At 40.7% G+C, this 8,382-nt stretch overlaps 1 long non-coding RNA gene across 1 annotated transcript; it reads right to left on the bottom strand.

Annotated features, from left to right (window-relative positions):
* Positions 1 to 631: 631 nt before the first annotated feature.
* On the bottom strand, positions 632 to 6,689 carry LOC143442236 (uncharacterized). Its single transcript, XR_013110249.1, has 4 exons — positions 6,244 to 6,689; positions 2,345 to 3,503; positions 1,657 to 1,875; positions 632 to 925 (listed from the first exon to the last, which is right to left on the bottom strand). It is a non-coding gene; the product is annotated as an uncharacterized LOC143442236 (long non-coding RNA).
* Between the last annotated feature and the right edge of the window lie 1,693 nt (positions 6,690 to 8,382).

Consider the following 8,382-nt stretch of genomic DNA (forward strand, 5'->3'; position numbering starts at 1 on the left):
TGGAAAAACCTCCCCTGTGAAAACGACAGGCTAGATGAGCCATGATTCACCACATTATATTAAATCATTATCTTGCCCAGTCCACAGAGCATACTTAAGTCAAGTGGAAGAATTCCACATTAAACGCTGGCCTTTTTGACATCATCATCACTCCTAAAACATCAAATCAAGAAAGGTACCAGAAAACTCTAACCATAACAGTTTTATGTATCATCCCCAAATATATTTCTACTGGGGCTTTATAGTAATGTTGTGAAAAATCCACACACAAAATTTTCTAATTAAATTCTCCATAACTTCATGTTATATTGCATCCTAGTCTCATTTGTGTTTCTGTGACAATAATAATAATAATAATAATACCCTGACTGATCAAAAGCAACTATGGAAGGAAACTCTTTAATTGTTTTTGGCTTACTGTTTCAGACTATATAATATCAATTTGGAGATGTTGAGGCTGCAACCACATCACAAAGAAAATAAACAAATCCTTGCTCATTTTCTTCACTCAGAGACTAGCCTAGGGAATGGTGTCACCCACAGTGGGCTGGGTTTTTCTATATCAATTAAAAATCAAGAAAATCTACCACAGATCAACTTGACCTAAGAAATTCCCATGAATACTCTCTTTACAGGTGATTCTAGATTATACCAAGTTGGCAATAAAAGTTGACCAGTATTTCTATATAGTTGTATTTGGCATATAAACACAAACTTCCACACTCACTTTTTTTCTCCCTTCCCTAACATAGTCACTGTTTAGTGGGCAGCAAATATTTTTTTCATTTAGCATTTTATGCAGTATGATTCCAGATACTTCCCTTCAATTCCTGAAATGACTCATGGATCATGATCTTTCCAACCACAGGAAATCTGCACTTCCTCCTTTTCATTGTAAAATATACTCTTCTTAATCCAGCTCAGTCTATAAGCAAAGAGGTTAATAATTAGACCCTGATGATTATGAGAAATTACTTAAACAATACATGAAAATCACATAGTCTAGAGTTCAGAATGCAGTAAGAGCTCAATAATTGCTATTATTATCACCATCAACAATTATTTCTTTATTTTCAAATTATTAACTGCAATGACTTAACCTCAGTATCCATTGAGTACAGTTGGAATCACAAGGAGACAACACTTCAGGAATGCCACTGAGGGAGTTTCTACATAATTTTAATTGACTAGTGAAGAACCGCCTTGAATTTAGGTGGTACCAGCTCATGGGCCAAGAGTTCTAAACTGAATAAAAGGGGCAGAGAAAAACAAACAAGTACCAGCATTCATCTCTCTTCTCTGGCTATAGATACAACATCAGCATCTACCTCCTGCTCCCATGCCTTCCTGTCATTAGCCACAATAAACTCTTCTTTCTCTGAGTTGCTTTTGTAAGGTATTTGGTCACAACAATGAGAAGCATAATAAGCACACCCTCCAAGTCCCTGTACAAGTATTACTCTCACTCCATAAGGTCTCTATGCCCCCTAGATTTGTCAGTTGCCTTTACCACGGTCATACATATGTCTTGTTTCCTTTTCTACACAGAATTTAAATTAGATTACATTATTAAACAAAAGGCACAAACGTAATACTGATCTCTAAGGAAGAAAATTCCATAAGGATTGTTCAGCAAATGCACCAATTATTGCTCACCATTATATGGAGTTTCTAGAAATTTGTTTTCGAATTAATGCTCAGAAGACACTGGAGAAAGAAATGAACAACCAATTCTCTCTTCCTCTGCCATGATAGTTACTGCATTTACATTAATACATTTACATAATGTAGGCCCTCATCTGCTCCATCTTGGGAGTTTGACTCTGCTGTCTCTTGCTGCAAGCCTGAGAGGGTGCTGGGCTGTAGAAAAGGCACCTGGGAGTGGAAAAGCACAATCTTAGGTATGGAAAGCTGGAGCTTGTTCAGGTGTCCCAGGGCCTGCAATGAGGCCAAAGCTGTGTGTTTCTCAGACCCTTGGACATTGAGGCACCACTAGGAGTCATGGAAGAGTCGAAAATAGAGTCAAGAAGAGAGTCGGGCCGTTGGCTGGGGACAGGATCTAGTCCAGTGCCAGGGAAGAAAGGGGAACTCCGGCTTGTCTTACAAGGTGATTGTCCTTAGCTTGGCGGAGGTAAGCTTGGTGTCTGTTGTGGCTGGGAGTGCAAAGGGGCCTTCTATGTGAAACTAGGCTGTGGCTCTGTAGGTGAAGGCCTTCTTCAGGGCTCCCCACAGCGAATCTTGAGGAAAAGAGACCATCCATGGTTCTAAACAATTTATCATCATGGCAGAAAATGGATGTGTAAAACCATATTCAACTTCTCAGGGTGGGCCTGAGATTAAATACCTTTTGGGGGAGTTCAGGGAACAAATGCATCAAGTAGCCACATGAGTTCCAATTCTCAGAATCACAGGAATTCCAGAGCCCAAGGATGTATGTTTCAAATCATGAATTATCCTTGGGATTGGCAGAAAAATGAAAGAAAATATGTTACAAAGCAAATAATTATCTCCTCTCCAAATTTATATGCTGAAACTCTCATCCCAATGTGCTATTATTCAAAGATAGAGAGTTTAGAGGTACTTAAGTTTGCATAATGTTGTGAGTGGGGGGTTCTTATGATGAGTCTTTTCACTACCCTGTGGGTACAGTAAGAGGATAGCTGTCTTTAAGGCAGGAGGAGAGGTTCCCAGAAGATGAGCATCCTAGTACAAGAATGGAGAGAAATAAATGCCTGATATTTTATTCTTCTAGACTCTGGTTATCTTATAACAGCAGCCCATAAAGACTCATGGTTTCCTATTGAAAACTGCAATGAAAGATTCTTTAGAGAGCCTTAAGATGAGGGGATGTTCCTAGTCTCTTTGCAACTTTATATACTATGTTTGGTTGATATCCCTGGGAATCCTGCCCTTTTCTAAAGGTAAACAGGAGGAATGGATCTGAGGAAGGAAAGCAGTGGGGGGATTGGAGACTGAGAGGAGACGGGGGAGGAAAAAGTGCAATTGTAATGTAATATATGAGAAAAGAATAAATAAAAAAGAAAGAAAAGAAGTCTACCATATCATGAGCTGAAACCATGAGGCATATAACCCTTTACTTTGTAAAAACCAACTGTCTCAGACATTTGATTACAGTGAAGGGAAATTTACTAAAGCCTGCTGTCCACTTTTGACACTATCAGAGCTCTATGTCACACATTACACTGCCAAGAAATGAGAAGTAAATGCAAAGAAATGAGAAATAAATTATTTTCTTAAGTCTCTGATACTTAAAGGTTAACAATTTGTGGATGTCTATGTTTGTACTGTCTTGATGCATCCGAAGACATGGATTAGAAATCTAGAAAAAGAAAGAACAAAACACAAAAGTTTCAGACTCACCTTTTCCCTCGGCATATAGAGTCAGACTAAAAAGTCATAGGGTCTCTAGCCCTAAATTACTCACTTGTGTTACTCACACACAGAGAGATCATACTAGATGATCCAGCTTTCTCCGTCTTTATCTGAAAGCAGAAGTCAATGTTTTATTACACCCTTCCCTCCCACACACAGACAAGACTCTATATACACTGGTGAATCATGTTATTTTCACTGAAAGCAAAATAAGGTATACCTAAAGTAACCATACATGTTTTCCAGTTTGACTAAGATGGGTTGCATTTATACCTATGTCCTCAGTGTGATTTCACTAGATCTCTGTTGCATGCTTTCTCTTGGAGACATATGGATGAGTATCCACTTACTCCAAATAGGGTACCATCAACAGACTAAAGAAGTCTAGCTAGCTAGCGCAGTGAATCACTGAGCACACTGGTGTTATTCACAAGCGTATAATAGGAAATTACTTACAGATTCATTGATGACTCAAAGGCAGCAGTTTCGCCAAAAAGCCCACCCCAGCCATCATAAGTGATGGGTAATTCATGAAAGCTCTGTCCCTGGGAGATCCTGACACAAAATGCAGGTCGCTGGAACCCATAAGAATCCCCCTCTTCTCCCCAACCACTGTGACTCTTCAACAAGTTTCCCAAGGGGTCACATATCTTTGTTTTGCTTTCCCTCCCCTCTCACTTCTGGATTGGGCAGCGACAAGACTATTTTGTACATCGGCATACCCAAAGCAGAAAGTTTGGCCCACAGAGGATCTCAGAGCTGTGCTAATTCATACTATTAATGTATTATGAACAAGGAAGGCAAAAAAAAAAAAAAAAAAAAAAAAAAAACAACCCAACTTACTCATTTTATGTGCAAAGCACAATTATTCATATGGCATTTAAATTACATGGAGAGTGTTTAGAAAAACACTGTCCAAAGAAGTTTCTTACAAAGGCAGTAACTTTCAAAGGTGAAAAACACTGTGTTAAAGCTCTTTCAAAAATTATAATTGGAAGCTCACATTTGAGCAATACAAAGGCCAGCAAGATGTCTTTCTACTCATTTCATGTGGAACTCACAGGTAAGGCTGAAACCAATTGTTTCTCCATCTATTAAAAAAAAAAAAAAAGCAAAGGACCATGTGTGGGGTCATGTTCCTCTCACCACTGACAGAGCGAGCTGACAGACCTCAGGCAGAGCTCTTCACCTTTGTAGGCCTCAGTATCTCCCAACCTCTTGGGCAGCTTAAATTGAACTGCAGACTACAGAGTTGAGACTCTGGGTATGTCTCAAGTACTTGATGGCAAAGCTTCAGACATATAGGTTGAAGTGCCCATGGACTCAGACAAGTTACAACAAAGGCAGAAACTCTGAGATCTGAACTCTTTCCTCTCAACAAGTCAAAAGGTGGCAACCACTGCCAATGAGGTTTAGAGTTAAGGATTTTATTGATTCTCCTATTCTTGTATACAGACGTGCCAAAGGAATAACCATCAAGGGTGAAGGGCAGGGCTGTAAGCCTCAAGCACAGGCTTCCCCAAACATAGGTAGGGCCCTCAGAGCACAAACCTGCAAGGATCCTCAGCACTCTTTCAAGGAGATGGGGCATTTCAGGCAGCCTGGATGCTCCAGTAAATTCACAGGCCCCAACACACAACACACAAATGGAACAAAAGCCTTGCTCAAGTCCTCTCCAATCACACCTGCCCAGCCAAAAGAGTGACCCTGGGAGTGTCCCTCCCCTCTTTAAGCCTCAGTTTCCCTTAAAAGAGGTACAATGGCCAGACCTTAGGCCAGGCAGGTGAACAGTGGCAATATAGAGACTCCCTACTTCAGAAGCACAGGCCTAACCTGAGAGGCAAGAGTCATAAAGAAGAGAGGCTTAAGAATGCTGGAATGAGCATCAAGTAAGGGCAACTCCAATGCAGGCACAGAGGGAGAGGCTGCCTGCCCAACCCATGCATGCCCACAGGGCTCTTACTTGCTACCCCAAACCTGCAAAGCTTAGCCTTATTTGGAGCTGGGGTGATCACATATGCCTCAGTTAATGCACTAGAGCAAGGATGCACATCCATCATCCACTGAAGAGGTGGTTCAAGCAGGACTCTAGGCTCTGTACATCTCAAGCCTTGAAAGTTTCATTTACTTCCTAGGCCTGGAATGTTTTGTTTATTTCTTCAGTGTTAGGAGCCTATTTCAGTTGGAAAAAAATACACAAAAGCCTCCCTTTGTCTCTTAAGCATCCTGATTTAAACAATAACTTATAGAGGTAAACTCATTGCAGTGCACACGGCATCCAACAACACTTAGCACATCTCTCTCTACTTATCAGGTCCTTCCTCCTCCTTGAAGCTCCACTCTCCCCCATAATCTTCTTGGGACTGCTTTACTGCATTTTCCACATGCAGACAGCTAGATAGCTCTTCACAGATTGAACTCATAGGTTCCTAGCATAACCCATGGTCCAAAAACTGTTGCAAGTCCCTGTCATGCTGTAAAGAAGTTAAGGGATTAATAGTCTTGGTAGGCCTGTGTGCTCTAAGGCAGTGTTAGCCCAATGCATCCTCATCCCTGTGGGAAATGACTATGGATTAGTCTTCTAGTGTAGCCTATTCCCTAGAAGCTATTTCTTGATACAAATAGAACAACATCATTAAGGGAGAAATTACTTTAATCAGTAAACTACAAAAAAAAAAAAAAAAAAAAAAAAACCCTAGAAATGTCTGGCAGGAAGAAAGAGATTTGGATTTACCACAGAGCAGGGCCTGGAAGCTGTTACAATAAACTCTGAGTCCTGTGGAATTTAAAGCTTTTAAGTGGAGTGCAGCTCCTAGACACACCTTATATGGTCACATGACAATGCCATACCTGTGCCACCAAGAAAAGGAGGACAACGGCTTGAGAACTGATGGGAGGACTCCAAATGAAGACAGGTGCAACAGCGTGCCATCCCATTGACCTGCTAGGTTTCCTCTGCCTTATTCTTCCAAACGAAGAGGGTCAATGCATGAAAGTTTGACTTTCTCCTTGCACATCTAAGTGTGGTCCTTGGAAAAGAAGCATCAGCATGTCCCAGGAATTTCATAGAAATTCAGTCACCTCCACCCAGCATGTGTGAATTAGGATCTGCATACTCAGAAGCTCTCAGGTCATGTCTCATGTACCACTGTTAGTTGGAGAATCAGGAGTGCATCTAAACCAGTGGCCAAATCAGCAGTCACATAGACAGGGCAAAACAATGATCACCAGCCAACTTCTAAAGCACTTACCTCTTTGCAGATAGAATTGCTATCCATGAATGTGTCTCTTTTCACTGTTCATAGTTTCTGTATGGTTTAATGAAAACCAGCCCAGGAGCTCTATGTTGAAGCCAACAGGCAAAGCTTAACCCATGGTATACACTGTCCCCAAGAGAAGGGACTGTAACCTCACCAAGAAAAGTTTGTGGTTTTATAGGGTGATTTTAATTGAGTGGGAGTGTGACAGGAGAGTGTTAAGGAAAAACAAAATGAAACAAAACAAAACAAAAAAACTGTCACAGGCAAAAGGGACTACAGTAAGTAAAATTTTACCAAGGGACCTCTGGCCATTAGGATTACAGGAGGCTGTGGTCAAGCTGTTCTGCTGAGACAAGCTCTGGGGCCAGATGTCTTCTGATAAGTATAGAATTCTCACTTTCCATTTCCCAAAGAGCTTGGGACCCACACAAGTCATCCACTTTGGTATCTTAGGTGACTCCATCTTGGACCAAGGTTCTGGACCAGCCTAATAGTTTCCATATTTAATTCCTAATCACAGCATTACTAATATTCTCCAGAAGACTCAGTAAACAAATCAAGTCCTGTTTTAGCCTACAATTAATCAGTTAGCTCTCAGTCTCAGTGCAACACAGCTAATGTTCCTAGTATTTAAGGTATAGTCATATTTAGGGTTCATTTTTTGACCCCACATTGCTGACTAAGCTCTATCACATCAAAAGAAGTGAGAGAGTAAAAAGCAAAGCCAGGCAGTCAAGAAGACCCTGGAAAGTTGGGCCAGTTTTGTTCTCCTAGACTCTCCCTTGGACATGTACAGAAACCAAAGATGGAGTCACAGGGAGAGCATAAGACCAAGATGGCTCTCCCAGCCTTGCCTATCCAAAGACAAAATGATCATCTAGGGCTTGACCAAACTGGTAAGACCACGATCCTGGCATAACTGTATCTCTCCCATTTCCCCAGGGTTTGTAGGTTGCCCAGTTACTAATCAGCTATGCCAACATTTTATGAGCTGAAGAATGAAAGGGCTATCTGGGAAAGTGACTTTATAGAGAAAGAAAAAAGGATGTATGAGACTGGATCAACCACTGTGTACTAGGTTTAGAGAGAAAGGTTTAAATCTATTTCTGTTTAGTCTCATTCCCCAGAAAAAGGTAATGAAAAGTGGTACATGATATTCAGACAAGGAAACATTCGATTTTCCTATGACACATAGGAAACTACATGTATCAGGAAAGAAAAAATTTGACACTAATCCAAGATATTATCTGTAGCCTTGCCTAAGTACAGGAATTATAGGCTGTTTCTATAACCTTATTCATAAAAAAGCAACACCTAACCATTACAAACACTTTGGATAAAATGCAATAAAAAGAAAAGTCATGAGTTCACTTGGTAAAATTACAGTTTGGAAGTTAGCCAACAGCAGTATAAAAGAACCAGAAGGGAATGAGATGAAGAAAGCAAAAAAAGGAAGAACATGGGAGCACAGAAGGAGGAGAGAGGGAAAGAAGAAAGTACATTTTTGTGATCCAACTAGAGAAAGTGGAAAAGGGGAGGAGATTTGGCTTTGATATGTGGTCTAGGTGGGATGATTTGCTGACAGGATGTGTAACACTTCAAATTAACAAAAGAAAAGTTTGGGAACATTCCACAAAATGCATGTCAAGGACCTGCTCTGTACCTGGAGGTATCCCCAGGATTCTCCAGTCCAGAGCATCCATCTGCATCTAAACCATACTAAAAGTCA

This window comes from Arvicanthis niloticus, chromosome 5 (genome assembly GCF_011762505.2).
Source record: "Arvicanthis niloticus isolate mArvNil1 chromosome 5, mArvNil1.pat.X, whole genome shotgun sequence".
Classification (NCBI taxonomy): domain Eukaryota; kingdom Metazoa; phylum Chordata; class Mammalia; order Rodentia; family Muridae; genus Arvicanthis; species Arvicanthis niloticus.